At 36.2% G+C, this 19,682-nt stretch overlaps 1 protein-coding gene across 1 annotated transcript in view; it reads right to left on the bottom strand.

The window, feature by feature from the left end:
- The window catches only part of LOC138693303 (lachesin-like), a 1,195,137-nt gene that overhangs the window by 975,077 nt on the left and 200,378 nt on the right, over positions 1 to 19,682 (bottom strand). The gene's annotated exons all lie outside the window — the stretch shown is intronic.

The raw sequence follows: 19,682 nt of genomic DNA, 5'->3' as shown, positions 1-19,682 counted from the left end.
AAACGTCTGCAGGAAAATATGTCTATATACAAACATATCCAGTGCAAGTTGTCCAAAGAAAAATATCCATGAAAAAACATATCCAGTCGAGAAAATGTGGCCTCCGCGATCTCCAGATTTCAATCCGGCCGACTTTTGGTTCTGGGGTTACCTTAAAGGACGAGTTTCCCTGACACATTCAACAACCCTACTGCAACTGAAAGATGCCATCTCGCAAGAAATTGCCAATATTCCAAGATATTATTTGCAAAATGCTGTAGCAGACAAAATGCTGTACGTTGAACAAGAGAACAGAGGACATCTTCCCAGTGTTTTGTAAACCTCGCTGTTTGCCCAACACTGTGATGTTTTTGTTTTTTCCCTATCTCAACTTTTATAATATTTATAGCGATTTAATGTTTGAACTGGAATACTCTATACTTGGATTAGTTTATTATATTCATACTTATAGGCTAGCCCTTCGTAACGACACGAATATTTAAGTAAGTAGGTTTTGAACTACTTGCTGATACTATAATCGAGAGACATATATGACTCACTTAGCAAACATTACAACTGTCTCTACCTATAGTATATTTGTCACTTAAACGTGCTTGTAGTTTATGTATATTTATCACATGTACGAACACTTAATTGTTAGCATTACTTGAACTCTTTGATCTGAACTGCAGCCACTGTTTGGTCTTGTCCACCAGTCTGGTTTCGCTGTAACGTAATCGTCTCGGCGGAATTAAGGGTTAACACAGAACTATATATGAAGAAATAATATTAAACCTAAAGATGTATTAATTAAAACTATTTCATGAAGAATAATTAATTATGAATAAATTTAATTTTGTTTATAATAAAAAAGTAATGTCATTGTTCATGTATCTGTTTCTTTTAATCAGCTGTAGAATATTCCTCAAATGCGAAAATATTGATTTATTTTGTACAAGCAGCTATGGCCTTCTTAAATGATGAAGTAGTAGAGGTGACACAAAATTGAAAAGTTAAAATGATAATATCACAGTAACAGATGGATCTGATTGGTTGCAATTCAGCAGATACTTGCACTCCATTAGTAAATAGTTGACATGAAATAAAGTTCACACGAAAATATTTGCCTTATGATTAAAATAATAGAGCACAAGATGTTATGTTTGTTTCCTTAATTCAGTTTCTTGATTATCTCAACATTATTACTGTTTTGTGTCGACATTAAGAACTCAAAATTTTAACTCTGAACTGCAGTAACGTGATATTAGAACTTAACCACCCGAACTCACGGTGTTTCTCTGTTCGGAGAAGTAGAAGCAATTTTCGACTAGAATTTGTCGTAATAAGGGAAATTATTAGCACTATTATGTTCGCGCAGTAATGGCTAGTACTAGTATTTACCAGTTGTTAGTGACAGTTTTGGAAGTTTAGATTAGTGAATGTTGAGGTAGAATCACTCACGATTTGGCGTTGCTTCAAGAAAGGAAGTAATGCATTTCTTGCCGTACTATTTAAAACATTTGTAACAAATGGATGAACCTAAATAAGTTATAGAAACACTACAGAACTCAGAATAACAGGGTAAAGAAATAGACTGATAGTTTCTCTAGAAACCTCTCCTTTACAGTCATATTTAGGGTCATATTCAACTTCACTTCGTCTTGATTTCCTGAAGTCAGAGGTTATGTAATATAAAGTAAAGTGTCGGATCGTATTCAGAGACAATAGGCCCTACTTACTTTTCCGTTGACCAAGTCAAATGTAAGTAAAAGAAAATGAACTTGGTGTTCCAAGTCATCATATAATGACGTAGTACTTCCAGCTCATAGCTGCTAAAACGAAAAACATTCAGTGCAAGAGAAAGAACGGCAGGTGTAAGTGTAGGCCTACATCAAAGAACTTGCTTAAATATGAAGACGTGGTGTAAAATCGGACGTCGTTTAGGTTTCAGCAAAAAAAAAAAAAAAGAAATGGTACGAAATTTAGTACAGAAAAAATATCAGTAATATTGATAATATTAATTACATGACAATTGAATTATATTTTAAAATTATGTTGAGCAAAGTATCGATGGAGTTTACGTAAAAGGGCTAAATCATCGTTCTTTTAAATGTACCTTTTTGTTGTAAAATTAGTGAGTTAGTTCAAATTTAATTACGACATGTGATGATATGGTTTCGACAATTATTTTTACATTCTTTCATATTAATAATAATAAAAAATAATAATAATAATGTATTAAAATTTAATTTTTGTTTTTCCTAAAAAATCTTTGTTTTGTAGGATAATCCCTTTTACTTAAACACCATCGATATAACCTATTAATATAAGATTAAAAGTGATTTTTACTCTAAGAAAAAAATCATAGTCCATTGTAGATAATATGTTACAAACTCTGCTATGTTATATAAATATTTACAGGTTAACCATTAGTGGTTAATTGCTTAGTGGTTCAGACCTTTGGCTTATCACGCAGGTGGACGAAGTTCCAGTCCTGGACAGGCCCGGGATCTTTTCATTTGAAAAATTCATAGTGACACTTGTAGCCTACAAGGTCGCAGTTTACGTTTCTTTGGATTTTTCCCGTTTCCTTACGTCAGGAATCAACATCATTCCATCCGATTACCTTTCCACTATCATTCCATAACATTTTTCGTACCTACATACAGAGTGATTTACAATAGAACTAATACATTTCTATCTTTCTTTCTTTATTTCAAAACGAATTATGCTAGCCATAATTTGTTATACCGGTACCTCAAATGTAGAGTATATTTGGGAAATTACTAACCTCTATAACAAATGTTGAAAATTCTTTATTTATTCGGCTAGAAATTCACTTAATGACCAGTTTTTAACGTCAAATTAAGGAGGGTTTTGATTCCCTGTCCCGAGATGCGCAGATGTTTACGATTATGGATTTGGTACGATGTTTGCCTTTTTCACTCACCAGAGATCCAGTTGTTTCCAATTTGTTTACCAGTCTCAGTATTGTGTTTCTTTGCGGGGGATTACGAATACCAAATTCTCTTTGGTATGCCCTTTGAGTAGCTGCAATTTAATTTGTAATCCAGTATTGCTTCACAAAGAAGAGCCGTTGATTTAATGTGTACTACATTTTCAGTGACTACATCAAATTCTCGAAAATAGCTCCAATAATAAGGAGTAAAGAATAAACATCTGCGCATCTCGTGACAGGGAATCAAAACTCCTGCTTAATTTGACGTTAAAAACTGCTCATTAAATGAATTTCCAGCTGAATAAATAAAGATTTTTTTCAACATTTGCTATAGAGGTTAGTGATCTTCCAAAGAAAAATGTTATGTTATGTTTTATTTAACGACGCTCGCAACTGCAGAGGTTATATCAGCGACGACGGATATGCCGGAATTTTGTCCCGTAGGAGTTCTTTTACATGCCAGTAAATCTTCTGACATGAGCCAGTCACATTTAAGCAAATTTAAATGCCATCGACCTGGCCCGGGATCGAACCCGCAACTTGGGCATAGAAGGCCAGCGCTATACCCACTCGCCAACCAGGTCGACTCTCCCAAAGATACTCTACCTTTGAGGTACAACAAATTGTGGCTAGCATCATTCGTTTTGAAATAAAGAAACAAAGAAATGTGTTAGTTCTATATAAATCACTCTGTACATACATACATACATAAGTACATACATACATGCATGCATACATACATACATACATACATACATACATACATACAGTCCACATCTGTGGAGTAACGGTCAGCGCGTCTGGCCGCGAAACCAGGTGGCCCGGGTTCGAATCCCGGTCGGGGCAAGTTACCTGGTTGAGGGTTTTTCCGGGGTTTTCCCTCAACCCAATACGAGCAAATGCTGGGTAACTTTCGGTGCTGGACCCTGGACTCATTTCACCGGCATTATCACCTTCATATCATTCAGACGCTAAATAACCTAGATGTTGATACAGCGTCGTAAAATAACCCAAGAAAATAAAAAATACATACATACATACATACATAATATATGTAATCAATTTTTACTACTAATTCTGAGTTACATACTAAACGTTGGAGGAAATGAGAAGAAGTCCTAACTTCCTACCATTTGTAGTAATAATCTATGAGAAAAAAGGAGATAGTATGGTCGCAGTCATATTCCGGCCGCATTGAGTTAACCTCGGGGACATTTTGGAAGCTTTGCAACGAGAAAGTCCCGTCACCACCCGGGAATGAATCCCGAACCTTCCAGCCCGTACCCAGCCGAAGTCATTTTATGTAAACAATTGGTTTCCACCATCATCATGAGCCCTTCAGCTCATTACTGCTAGACTAAAAACTAATACTTAATACTTAAAAATAGAGAGGCTTAACAGCCATTTAGTCAGCATGACGCAAGACCACAAAAACCAATCAGTCCCCGTATATAGGAAATACATTCTATCTTGCCTGCCAGGAATCGTACCCGGGCTCGCTGGATTTTAGGGAAGAGTGTTACTGCTTGAGGCCAAATAGGTTAATAGGTTCATATTCTCTAATGCAACATGATAATAATCATAATTATAACATACCAAACTTTTAAGGAAAGAAAAGAAAACATTTCAGACATCAGTTAAATGTCTGAGCGCTAAATTAAAATTCTCATAAAAACGGAGACTTTATGTGCAATGTTGTACCATGTTGTTCTCCTTTGCCCGGGATACGACAAAGAAACAAAACATTGTGCAGACGCGTTAACTGAGTCTCGCTGTTTCTTTCGGCTGTGCTTGAGAATGCTGCTGAATGTTCCCGGCATTCAATTCACTTTAGCAAATGATCGTACCACATGCCTCGCCACCCCATTCCGCGACGCTAAACGATCCCCTCCGTCCGCCGAGCCGGTCGGCAGGCGCGAGCGAGCGATTCAATGAGCTAATTCTCTTTTTCACCGCACACGACGAGAGGGGAACCCAAGCTGGGAGAGCGCTTTACTGCAGATACTGATTTGATAAGGCGCACGAATAATGAACCTTTATCGTAAAGACTGTTTGCTACATCTGGCCTGTGTTTTGTGTAACGCAAAGTTTACAGGTGGTTGTATACTGATTAGCATCGTGTATGCTGCATTATGCCTAACGACACAAGTACAGAAGCGCATACAAAACAGTACAAAATATTGTCCTCTCCACATAGGTTTGAACATAAGGGACTTTTAAATGAAAATTAAATACTTTTTACAGCCCACACTCAACTGACGCTTGTATATGTTACATGCACCCCATACAAACAGCTTCACGCTTTGCTCAAAGGAGGCAATGTGAATACTGGTTCGTTAGAGTCTAGAAGTATCTAAGTATTATGGTAGAGAGTAAATAAATGAAAGAATAATGTGAATTAATAAGTAAGGGACGCAGGACTGAAGAAATGAAAAACGTGAACCAGGAGCTGTCAGAAATAGGGCACAAGAAATGATACGCGAGTGAAGAAATGAAATGAAAACGAGAAGCAAAATAAAAGGGAAAAGAAAGGAAGTGAAAGGACGGGTAACAAGTGAAAGAAATAATACATGAACGAAAAATATGTGAGTGAAAGAAAAATAAATAAAACTAAAGAAACGAAAATCTATTATAGTACTGGTGCAGTAAATAATATAAGGAAAACACATTAATGAAAGCAATAATACGAATGAAATAGAAGATAAAAATGAAACTACTAAAGATGCAGAAGAGAAAGACAGATGACAGAAAAACTGGAGAAGAAAATAAAAGAGAAATACATATGAAAGAAAGAATATAAAAGAAAGTAGTACATTAATGAAGACAGAAAGTAAATAAAAGAACGAAATAAATATCAAAACGAAGTAAATAAATAAAAGGAAGATATAAATGTATGAAATAAAAAATAAATATGTCAAATAAATACAAGAATATACATCTTGGTTACACAACTTTTAACACTATATCACTTCGGATTATGTATTATTGTCTTCCTCGTGTTAAATTCTATCGTACCTGGTTAACATGTTTCGGTCTGTTATAGGCCTTCTTCAAAACTGGTTGTTGCTGAACAAACATGATTACAAGTAAGAGCTAAACACAATCAAATACATAGCACAAGAAAACAGATAGAACCCCAACATAATAGACAACATAATACGAAAGGCAAAATATAATCACAAAAAACATAACAGTAGACTACAACACAAACACAAGAACACAAAAATTACATCACACTAACATACGAAAACAAAAACACACACAAGATTGCAACCTCATTCAAGAAATTAAATTACAACATCGCATACAGAACAAATAATACTCTACAAAAACACCTCAACACACATACAACACAAACAAGCAAATACAACCACACAAGCGTACACGAACTCAAATGTAACACCTGCAACAACTTCTACATAGTACAGACAGGCAGATCATTTCAAACACGTTACAAAGAACACATCACAACTATAACCAAATCACAAAATACATCCACATATGCAGAACATGTCACAAACGTTAACCACACCTACAGAGACATCAAGACAGACATGGAAATTCTACACATCCAACCAAAAAGCCAGAAACTAAACACACTAGAACAATACGAAATATACAGACACACAAAAACACATCCAAATGAAATTCTCAACACACAACTCAATTTCAGAACACACACACTCTTTGACTCACATTACACTGCACAAACACATCCCCACAGGAAACAGAACAAAAGGAGCCAAGACCAGCAACAATTAGTTCTGAAGAAGGCCCATAACAGGCCGAAACATGTTAACCAGGTACGATAGAATTTAACACGAGAAAGACATATACTACATATTCCGAAATACAAGAAATAGCAAAATTAAATAAATAAACAATTACTAAAAGAACGAAGTACAGTACATAGAATAAAGAAGTAAACAGACAAAGAAAAGTATTAAATAAATGAAAGAAGTTAATAAATTAAAGAAATAATGAATAAATTAAATAAAAATACAAATAAATTAAGGAAAGCAGTAATGCCCTAAAGGCGAGCTGCTGATCAATGCTAGACATCATCGTGTACGACATGCTTTGGCGACATCGTTAAAAACTTTAAATTGGGAGATTCATGAGGAAGTACATCGTATATTATCAGATGGTTCTTTTAGACGGGCAGACATTATTACTATTAACGGACTCTTAAAACGGGCTCTTGCTTTTGACCCTACTATCCGTTTCGAAAGGAACCTAAATTAGGCCACCGAAATTGATATTGAGAAGAAGTCTATATATGAACATTGTCTGCCTTATCTTTCTCAAAAGTGCAACGTCCCTCTTAAACAATGGTCTGTCATTGGTTTGTTGTTTGGCAGTATAGGTTCTATTATAAAATTCACATAGAATTATCTTAAGGAAGTTCACATTCCTTTTGATTATGTAATGGCTATTCTTATAAATGGTATCAAGGATTCTCTTCAAATATTACATCATCATCTCTATTTCAATTAATCCACTCAAATTTTCCTTCAACAATTAACTTTCTTTTTTCTTTAATGTTTCAAATCACATTACATTATACATGTTTATTGTATTCCGGCCCCTTGTGGTCGCTCAAATTCTTTGAGCTGATGTCTTTAATGAATAAATAAAAATGTATTTCACAAACATTATTAAGGAACTATTAAGTATAAGGATTATGCATATAAATGAATATCTAATGAAATGCACAGCAGCTTTGAAGAACATATAAACTGTATTTTATTACTTCAGTTAGAGTATAGATATAACATATAATCATTGGTATTTTCTTCAAATCCTCTGCCATTACTATTATTTTTTTGGGTTTAGGCCTACATCTAACTTTTCCAGCTTACGAAAATTGGAATAGATGTTGTGTCAATAATGGTTGTATAGCGTTAATCTAAACGAGGAAAATATAATGATGGATTATTCCGAAGAGGTGAAGATTGGAATTTTCCATTGCTGGTGATGAAAATATTTCACGAGTCGAAGATAGGGTTTATCTTAAGCTTCAGGTGTATTAAAAAGGAAGGGAAGAGAAGAGCGAATAATTTTGGAAGATTATAGAATTTTAACCATGGCTGTCTCTGAAATGAGGGAAGAAAGTTTCTGTATATAATTTTTCTGCACCCTATATATGAAGTTATATTTAATACACCAACATTTCATTTATTGTTAATAATTCTATATGAGAAATTAATATAGGATATTCATACAGTTAAGTACTGTTTAAGTCTGAGGATTTTGTCTTTGCGGGACGAGACATTCTTGCATTGGTGCAGCGGAATAGTGTATTGTATACTTATCGCTCGATTGATTGAATTACTCTTCGATAATAATGACATATTTCAGACGGAGAGGATGTAGCAAACATTTCACACACATGCAGTCATCAGTACAATATATAGACTATAAACTACTTGCCGAACTTGTGTTAGTTTCAGGCAGGCGCATGTTTTCTGGATGGACGTATATATATAACTCTGATTGCCACTGTCATCTTGAGTAATGTCTGCTTTCCTTCCACAGGTAAAGTCATCAGAGTACGACAGTACTTACCTGTAAGGGAAAATGTTACAGATACAGTCTATATTAAAAACATAAGTTTATCATGACAGTGTGTTTCTTATATCCTATACAAATTACTCTGATTTCCATTAATTCTATAATTTACGAATACATTGTCTTCGGGAAAGAGTGTTACTCTCCCTCGAGCGCTTTAATAAATGCCCAATCTCTCAACTTCGGAGGGTCAAAGAGCTCGACGATGTAAGTTTGGCAATTGTCAGTCGGTGTAACTGGCCCTTTAACAGCAGTAGTTGAATGGAAATAAAGTAGAAGCTAATTAAGTTAAGAAAAGACAACCGCTGTGGTGTCGTGGTAGCGTGTTCGCTTCAGAACCCGGCGGGCTGGGGTTCGATTGCCCGCTTGGCACGAGTTGCCTGGATGAGGTTTTTCGGGGTTTTTCCCTCACGGCTATGGATTAATATCACGTACCTTTATTAGGCGTATGGAAACCCCTCATTCTCGCCACTTCCTTCCCTCCCTCATCATCCTTTCCATATCATTCCGGTTGTCCTTCTTGGTTTTCAAATCGCGTCTGCGCTCCTCCGGAGCTCCTGACTCTCTCGGCCGGTCTCCATGGATATGCCAAAGCATGGTAGTTGGTGACCCAGCAGCGGAACCCACTCCCCACCAGACGGGAGGTGGCCTACACCTCAGTCCTTTGGTCAGACGGGAGGGGTGGCGTACACCTCAGATCGTTTGAGTGGGGAATGTGGGGGCTTGGGGTGGAATGGTACACGGACTTAGAGGGACGACGGGACTGTCGTTAGGGTGTTGGTGGTTAGATCGGTTTGGCGTGGGTGCGGTCGTTGGGCTACAACTCATTCCAGAGGCGCACAATAGACCTCAGGTCGCGGTGCATAGCGATGTTCCCCTCCCGGCCTCAGAGAGAGAGGAAAAAAAAGTTAAGAAAATCAGTAGTTATTCCATTTTTCTGCAATAATCTCACATGGTCTGTTGGAGATCGAAATCTTTGGTAAGCATTCCCCGTATGATTCCCCTACTATTTGACTTAATATCTCTGCAGATATTAATTTAAACAATAATAAACTATTTTCTTATATTCCTTCGTTTCGTAAGCCCTCCTTTATTTCTGTCAATTAATCTGCGACTTCATCATTATGGGAACCGAGATTTTATTCCGTTGTGATATTTGTGGTGCACATTATGACTGTGGGATATATATTTTTAGCAACTCTAAGATTTTCGATATTCGATGACTTTTCCTCGATCTTTTTAAATTCACTTACCACCCATGTATCGAAATTACTATTGTTATAATTTTTTACGAACATCTTTCTTATCTTCGACCGCTTGCAGGAGGGGCGTCCTCTCCGAAACCGTCTCTGGGTCCCAAGTCGTTCGCAATATCTCTGCCAGAATTATTCCTTAAGAGTACTTCCGAGGGCGCATATTAGGAAGGCTGTCAGAATGGATCCTATATCGCTCCGGGATTTGAACGGCAGTCCTCCCGAATGCGAGTCCTGTGCTTAACGCATGAGCTACCTCAAGCCTTGGTTGCTCTGAACCGATGCATGCGACGTGCGAGGTGCGAGGCCCACCTCGGAGCCATAGAAACCACTCACTATCTCTCGTGTAATTCGGATTTGTGCGAGGCGGGCCTCGCACCTCGCATGCGTCGGTTCAGAAAAACCAAGGCTTTACTCGGTAATTTACTGTAACTTATTGCCGCAGCAAAATGTACACAGAACACTGGACGTCTGGGCGGTTTCTGCACCACTTGGATAGCCTATGTTTGAATATTACGAGCATATGAAAAACAAGATTTGACAAAATTATTTAACGCTGGTTTTCTGCAATTCACAATTCAAATAATGAAGAGTTACACAACACTTGCAATTCATTGGTACTGTTATGTCATATAACAGCACTAGTACTCTTATGAGTTGAAACAATAATCACTTTTTCTGTAGCAGCAAGTCCGCATGTTGTTAATGTATTTTACAACGCCTGCCAGTAATAGTGGTAAGTACAACAAAAACACGATCTCCAAAAAATGTATTTTTCATAGTAATCCTAAGAATATACAAAGTCTTTCATAAGTAACGAGTCTATCCAAAAATCATCTATTTTGGATAATTTTTTGAAATGATGTTCATTCTCACGAGAAAGAACACTTCCCGGTGCCGTACAGTCGATTTGGAAACAAAAACCCCTTCCTCCACCCCCAGAGGAAGCTACTTTTCCATGTGTAATGTGCATTTGATGTCAACTTGAAATGACCTGGAGCATGGCCTTCTATATGCCAAGGACTTAAAATGACCTGGAGCATGGCCTTCTATACGCCAAGGACTTAAAATGACCTGGAGCATGGCCTTCTATACACCAAGGGCTTAAAATGACCTGGAGCATGGCCTTCTATACGCCAAGGACTTAAAATGACCTGGAGCATGGCCTTCTATACGGCAAGGGTAATGCCACACGGCCACGACTATACACATTGTTGTGATAGACTGGAATGATAAAATGCCACGTAGCCGCTTAACGTTATTGCAGAAGAAAAAAATTGCTGTCTGGTTTAAATTTGGAAACAGTGTCGCACAAATTAAGCGTTTATTCCGTACACGAAGTGTTTCCAGGCAGGTGGATCTGTCGCACACGCCCAATTCGTTGGCCTCCGCGATCACCTAATTTGACTCCTCTGGACTTCTTTTTTTTGAGGATTCATAAGGATCGTGTCTATGCGACTAAATTAGTGAAACGAATTGAACACACAATACAAATGGTTACGCCTGGCATGCTCACCAGAGTCCATGTCGCTACATTTGTGCATTCAGCAGAAAGGAAGAAATTTTGAAAATTGTATGCCATAATTTGTCAGCAATTGAAACTGTTTTTACATTTAAGTGTTTTAATAAAGTTTAAAAGACTAACAATTCTGTCATTTAATAGCTCTGGTGACGGGGAGAGGGAATGTCTGTTTCCAAATAGAATGTACGGCACCGGGAAGGGTTCTTTCTCGTGAGGAAGAACATCAGTTCAAAAAATTATACAAAATAATTAATTTTCCGATAGACTCGTTACTTATGAAAGACCCTGTACTTTATTATCATCGTATTTTTAACATTTTTACATTTATGTGTGAGTTTTTATACGATTTCACTTACTTTTCTTGGTGGTTTAATGTTATTTTAGCGCTAAAGAACTTCATTTATTATTCATGGATCGTGTAACTTTGATTTATAACTCATAGAATCTGAATAAAATAATCCAATCTGATTAAATTGAAACATTAATAAAATTCCGTTCAATCGACATTTTACAACCGAAGACGTTGACACTATAATCCCTTTGTGTGTAACAAATTTCATTGGAACCGTTAGGATTTGGATCACGGTCACATTTTACGGAAAACCCTACATAAATAACTGCTCTAGTACCCGGTTTAATAAGCCACAAGTATATGAAATATGTTTCTGGGTATTATCTTGCGAGTCGTAACAATTTTTTTTTCATTCAGTGTAATACGAAACAGCAATAAAAGAAATCATGTGTAGTAATTTAATGGTACAGGTGGGTCGAGCGTGGCATAAATGATTCACTGTATCAAACTTCTTTCGTCCTCCTTTGTGCTTTGAAATAATCGATATACGCACTTTCCATTATAACGATAATGACTACTACGATATCGCATTAGAACACGTGACTCTTATGTAACTACTAACTTCTCTTAAAGCAATGTCTGATTCAAGATTTGAAACCAAAAGCAGATATCTAATATTAGCTACTTGTTCTAAGTAGCTTTTTGAGAAAAGGAAATTAATTATTTTTCCGCCTTCTTTCTCTATTTCTTGCTTGATTGTCTTTAATTTCTTTAACTATTTACCATTAACACTTTTCCAAGCGTTGATTATTTAATAGTTTTCTCTAACAATTTCTGCCTTTTACCATTAATAAAATGTGCAGTAAAGTGCGATGTCGGAAACTACTTTAATAAGTTCATTTAAAATGTCTCAAAATGTTCTTTATGTATCTCATAATACATATTTAACTGCCAAAATTACGAAATGCTTTACAAAATTATTTAGGGATTTATTTTATTTCTGATTCTACTCTGTCTTCCCTTTCATTCGATTTAAATACCACTGCCACTGCGGGCAGTAAATGCCATTCATTGATCGCACAATAGATATATTACAAGTTCGGGTCTTCCTGGTCATGGGTTCAGTATGACGAAGAGCTATCTCTGGGACGTCAAAAGTGAATCACAAGATAACGTACAAATATCCAGTTCCATGGACTGATGATATATTTCTTTCATTGACTACACAGGGATTCGAACCTCTGACCGTCTAGTTGGAAAGCGCATACTCTAACCGTGAAGTGGCAGACAATTTAGCATTTACACAGTTTTGAAACATGGCATTAATTTTTATTCATTTCAACCAATAGGAATAGGTAATACTGATTTAGAATTGTGGGACTGCAACTTGAAAAGTATAAGAAGTGTGACCGCACTCCGAAAGGGAGTTTTATCATCTACAAATTTGTATTAACTTGTAATATCGTTATAGTACAGTATTTCAGTTATAGTTAAAGCGGACGTCAAGCATTGAAAATACTTTTTAAAATTCCACATTCAGTATTCCCAACCTACCGCACATAACAATTTCCCTCTTCTTACCGCTTAAGTGACATATTGATTTTACTGCTTTAGGCTTTTATCATATTATTTTTTAGAGACGTTCAATATAGTAATAATTATAAATTGGAAACTTACCACTGCAATTTAACCTAAATTGCACTGTTAATTATTGTTTTTAAATATTTGCAAAAATTAAGTAAACTCTACAACTCCTCTAAAGTTACTGCATTCGTGATGCAAGTAACATTAAGGAAGCAGTGAAAAAATGAACAAGATTCCAGACTTATCATAGACTGGGGGGGGGGGGGGGAAAGACAGACGTATATCACGGCCTGCTGGAGTATAGTAAACACAGAAAACATTTTAAAGCAACAATGTTGAAGATAGATATTTTTGTTTTGCAAATTTGCCGTCATTGAACAGAAACCAAGATGGAGATTTCATTGCAACTAATTAGAAATTCCTCTTTCAGATATGTAATAAACGATCTTCGCACAAAATAATGTACGATACACGAGCGGTAAATTTTCTTTCAATTCTCGGAGATTAAAAAAGCTCAACTACGTTTCGCTTTTTCAAACTTTTCCTCGAACATGAAAACTTCAACATATCGCTCTTGTAACGCATATTACTATTATTAACTTAGTATGAAATTATCAAACCCAGGCAAGTCAGATATCTTTATGTATAATAACTGAGATTTCTACCCTGTATCGGTCCTAAATTTGACTACATACGTCACAATAGTAAACCAAGAAATGAATCAGTTGAAACGGATTATCTTGACAGAAATGTAAAGCTATCACATTTATAAAAGAAAATACATAAATAACAATGGTTCACAACTGTGGAGCAACGGTTAGCGCGTTTGGCCGCGAAACCAGGTGGCCCGGGTTCGATTCTCTGTCGGGGTAAGTTACCTGGTTGAGGATTTTTTCGGGGATTTCCCTCAACCCAATATGAGCAAATGCTGGGTAACTTTCGGTGCTGGATCCCGGAGTCATTTCACCGGCATCATCACTTTCATCTCATTCAGACGCTAAATAACCTAAAATGTTGATAAAGCGTCGTAAAATAACCTACCAAAAAATAATTAACAATGTGAAAGCTACTGACAGTGTTTTAACTGGAATTGGAAATTAGCGTTTGAAATGGTTTGTTCATTTGTTGAGGATGGGATAGGACAGTTGGCCCAGCAAAATATACTATTGTGTATCCCAAGGAAGAAGAAGAAAAAGGATTAATCTCGAAAAACTTGGTAAAATGATATAGAAAATGTTAAGTAAGCGTGGAATATTACAGTAGAAGACATGTTTAACAGAGGAATATAGCGTCCTGAAACGGAAAAAATAGTGTAATATTATATAGGCGTAATAGACCCCTTATACATATTTCATTGCTAATATTATTACTAATTCTAAGCAGATAAACAGCAACTTATCTCAAACTAAAAGGGAACATAATGGGGCCATCTTCTACTTCACCACAGTAATAAAATTTTCTAACTTACAGAACCTTTTTGCAGGAGGCACACATAATACTGATATATGAAATGCAATCGTAAACGTTTTCTTACGAATTAGACGTTTATACTATCTGAAAGTTTTTTTACAGTAAGTTAATGGAGCACAGAGAAGAAAACGCGTTCGTCTGCTTCCAGCTTTGCTTACGCTCTAAACCATATCTCAACCCCTCTCAACATGAAGTAATGTTGGTTTGATAAGAAGACGCGAGCGTCTTTATGAGAACCCATGATCATAAGTTTTAATATTTTGAAATTCTCTGCGTCTTTATCAAGGAATAATGCTGCCCATACAGCATGTTCAACGATGCATAAAATAGCACGTTCGGTAACTACATCTTGCAACCATCTTTCCTAACATCACTTGCAAGATTTCAAATCTGCTTGGTGACACGCTATTATTCACGGTGTTCTTCTTTAAGCTCGTCCTTTCAGATTTCATATATTTTAATATTTTTAATATGTTAACATATGTCCTTTAATTTTCTATTTTAAACTACAACATACAAAGCTCCCTGTGAACTGCTGACGCTATTCAGAGATATTGCACCTACGTGGAAATGATAAATAAATATTAATACAAGCATGATAAAATGTAATTATTTTGTATATTCCTTTAATGAGAACAGTTACATGTACAGAAAAAAAAAGATATGTTATAAAAACATGTTATGTTATAAAAACATAAAATAATTCATTCCAAACAGTAATACTGTACAGAGGTGGCCAAATTACTAGACTAAAACGTTTTTCTTTGAGACATAATATAATTTGTCATCAGGTTGGTCATTCACATGTTATAAAATGACAACATGTAAAAGAGAAAAACCACCAGGATCTCCACTGTCGGAAATTAATTTTTTGGTAATGACCGCTAGATGGAAGTACTGCTGCAAGCTATTACTGTATACAATTCCATAATGATTATAACGTGACTTCTTTTGCAGTCGCCAGATGGCAGCATATTGAAATTGATTAAAGTTGTCTTGAAAGTGAATTAGACTGATCAGTCCGATATAACTATGCTATCAGGGTCCGTAGTCAAATTAAAAAATATATATAATATGGAATTTTAACGAGTTTTAATGACGTATCAACTGCACCGTTATCGGCGATTGCGAGATGAGCCCGAGGAATCGCCATGGAACTATCCAGCGTTCACTTCCAAGTTGGAAAAAAAACTTTCGAAGGAAAACCCACGAGTTACTGAGCACAAGCGGGATTCGAACCCAAGCGCAACGCATTCTCAAAGTATGTAACATGAAATTACAAACCAAATTCTCCTTCTCCTTCTTCTTTTTTTTTTCTTCGTAAGACTCTACTACATGTAGATACGCTGCCATTCTTTTTGGGCCAATACTAAACTCTCTCACAGGTAGTCTGACGATGCCAGACAACCGCGGGGACGTCACAGGGCAAATACAAGACAAGGGACAAACACACAGCTCCGTGAAATGGAGATAGATCCTCAGCAATGGAACCACTGACCCAATATTGTATTCAGAACATTTCCTCAGAGGGAAGGGGTGGGGGGGCTTACTGTACCGGTGGTAGGTGAAACCAACAGCAAATTAAAGGAACAATAATTCAGATCTTACCTGACAACACAGGAAGTCTGTATGGAATGGGATACATAAAAATAATGTCAATTAAATAAATGGAGTTTTCATTCGTTTATATTTGCTTTCAATTCTAATAAATGTTAATATCATTAACTTAAATAATATGTTAATATTATTACGTAAAATATGGCGAATATGAAATTATTCTTATGTGTAAAATTGTCCCATAAAGCCGGTGATAATCATCCTTTAACATAAGCTGTCTAAATTTAGTAAGTCTACAAGTAGGTAATTAGGGAATTACTCTTATTAGACGAATGGTTCTTTCAGTAGTTTCTTCTGAATATTTTAAGATGCACTGAAATGTATAAGCACCTAATTTTAAGAGCTCTGAAATCATTTTTAAATTAATTTCACACTGCTTACAAAATTCATCACCCCAAGTACAATCGAAATAGCAATCATACGGATTTAGCTTCATATCGCTTTTATATTCGATTTCGCATCCAATCGTTCCATTCATTGACTCGCCACTAACAGCACTAAATGAAGGTAACACAGATGGAATGACCAGTTCACAGATTTCACTTTTACTTAAAGCCAATTGATAATTTTCTTCATTAAATAAAACTGATGCACTTTTCATTGACTTCTCAATGCGTCTTTTATTTCTAGTAATTTCTTCTAGGAAGCCTAGGCCTACTCTACGTTGAGGGAAGTAAGAGATATTGAAGATATGCTCATATAGAAACTTGATTAGGCCTACTTCTTAACAAATAAAAAACACGGCACACCTAACTTCTTAATAATACCAATCAAGACTGTTAATTCAGACTGTTTAAATTTCAACCAATCAAGATCGGTCGACAGACCGCCAACCTTCAAGAAAATAACTACCTGAAAATCTATGTACAGTAATTTATTTTATGTACAGAAAAGTGATATCAAATTGATATATGATAATGTACAAATTATACGTTTTAGTTAAAAGCCTCAAATCTACGGGGGGGACATCCTAGAATCCGGGAGGGATTCCTTCCCCCCTGACCACCGCCTGAATAACCACTGCACTGACCGTCTTTTTGTAAAACTCAAATGCTATGCACTGAGCCATAAGGACGAGCCAAACTAATTTCAAAACATGAAGTAATTTGTAATGAGAAATTAAATGTATACTGCTTAACCACTGGAGCAGAGATTATTTAAAAAAATGTAGAATGATGACGAATTTTCTGAACGTTCTGTGTATTAAATTAACAACTTTTTCAATAAACCCAGTACGAGATTTTTTCAGATTCAGAGGAAAAGGAGGAATAAAAAATCCGAAGCAACAAGATGAAAGCAAAGTATAATGGTCAAACTTTTTCAAGTTCCTTGAGCGGAACAATGATTCCTGAAGCGGAGCATAAGGCCAACAGGTTCAAAACTGGCACAAGTATTTTTACTACTAGCACCAAGATTCCTTGTAAGGACACGCTGTTCTTTTACTTTATAGTTTACTTCATCCAAATCGCTTTTATGGCGTTGTTATCGTACAAATAATTGTATGAAACTTTATGAAATTGAAGTAATTTCTTTCAGTGATTTATATTGGGGGAAGTAAGAGATGCTGATGACTAAGGCCCGGGGGTTTAGTCACAAAAACATTACAACAGGTTAGTGGTGACGGGATTATACGCCATCTGTATCTCATAAACATGAGGGAGGGGGTTGACTCGCTTTCAGTCGCTCACGTAATACGTACAACCAAGGTCAGGGGCAGTCTAGCTAATCTAGTGAAATGACGGTCACAGAGTCATAGAATAAATTGTATATTTAATCGTAAATTATACAAACAAAATATCTTTTCCAGTAATAAAAACATAGGTCTATATATACACAACGTTTTCATTAATAAATGTTTACTCTTTCTAGTAATTATCATGTTAATAAATATCTTTCACCCGGATCGTTTTCACTCAGTCTACCACACTACACTCCTCCCAACACAATTTGTCGTTTCGTCTACGAAACCCATACTTTATTGTCGGACACGGTTTTTATAATATCCTGTAGCACGTTTTCACAGCTTGAAGTATTTCTTACGTAATGTTGTTTTGGTTAGCAATATCCTAGATCATATTATATACCCAGATAGGTCCGCCTTATAGGCTTTCAGGTTAACAACTTTTGTCAGGTTTACCATGCTGCCATCTAGTTATTACATAAGGAGTCACGTCATAATTCCCATTTGAATTGCATTAGCAACTGTACTGCCATCTCGTGTTCGTTTACGGCGGGCGGGTGGCGATCCTGGCGGTTGTTCTCTTCAAAGTGCTGCCGATTTTAACATAGCGATGAGTTATCTGTTAAATATATGATCTAGGACAATATTTTACCAGTGTATTTTTCAAGCAACTGTTTGAAATAGTGATTTTACAGTTTCCAGAACGAGATGTTTGCGCCCAGCATCATGTTGCACAGATCACGATAAAAGATATTGTGTCTGTCTGAAATAAAGTTAGACGTTGAAGGCATATTTTCCTCTCTCTCTCTCTCTCTCTCTCTCTCTCTCTCTGTTTATATAATGCAACATGTTTTTTTTTATGTTTCTTAGTCGCAATATGCAGTTCTGTATTTATAGTAGCCCCTTCTTATTTTTGTTCCACACAACTTAGAAACAATATTCCGACCATCAGAGGAAAAATACTCACTGCTATAATCTGCCACAATTGTATATGTTGTAACTGTTTTCGGACGTCCTTGGTTATGTATGATTTGCTTTCACGCACAGCGTATTCCCTGTCTGCTTACCGTACCCAATGCCGCGTGACCTACAACAGTCAGCGCAAGTTGTGTACTAACTCAGCGTTATATGCCTTGTGCACCACTAACTTGACAAATTTTTGGTTAAACCCCGGATGACATGTTCACATAGAGCCGTGAGTACTTCCCAACTTATAAAAAGAAAATTTTATGTGTAGTCTTATCAGATGAGTCGGAAGTATTGGTATATTACTTTTTACGTGGAACACTGTTCTGTGTATCACTACGAGAAAGAATGTAACAAAAATTACAGCATTGCTCGGTATGGGAGTTGCGTCAATGCAACCCGTAATGCATTCTTTAGTTAAATAGCTTCATTTCTTTGTTCATGTATTAGGTAGGTTATACTTCTACAGGGACATCATTTTATTTTTACTAACACTTCTAATATAAACCTGGCTATTCCTTTGATCAACGATTGACAACCGGAATCACCGTTTGCTACTCCTTTCCACGACTGGAGTTCGATGATATTGGCGTAATATACAAACAAATCACTTTACTAGGTATAGGAGGGAAGAAAAGTAGTTAATCCATTTACGTAAACTAAGAAATATCATGCTTTTGAGTTTGATCATTTTCATTAGGCTTTTGTTTAATCAAAATACAGCACAGTATTAACAATGAGTGTTTTTACTCACGAACTGAACTATCCATGCGTACGTATTCATTATG

The sequence above is a fragment of the Periplaneta americana genome, chromosome 17, assembly GCF_040183065.1.
Source record: "Periplaneta americana isolate PAMFEO1 chromosome 17, P.americana_PAMFEO1_priV1, whole genome shotgun sequence".
NCBI lineage: Eukaryota > Metazoa > Arthropoda > Insecta > Blattodea > Blattidae > Periplaneta > Periplaneta americana.
This window is presented reverse-complemented; position numbering and strand designations above follow the sequence as displayed.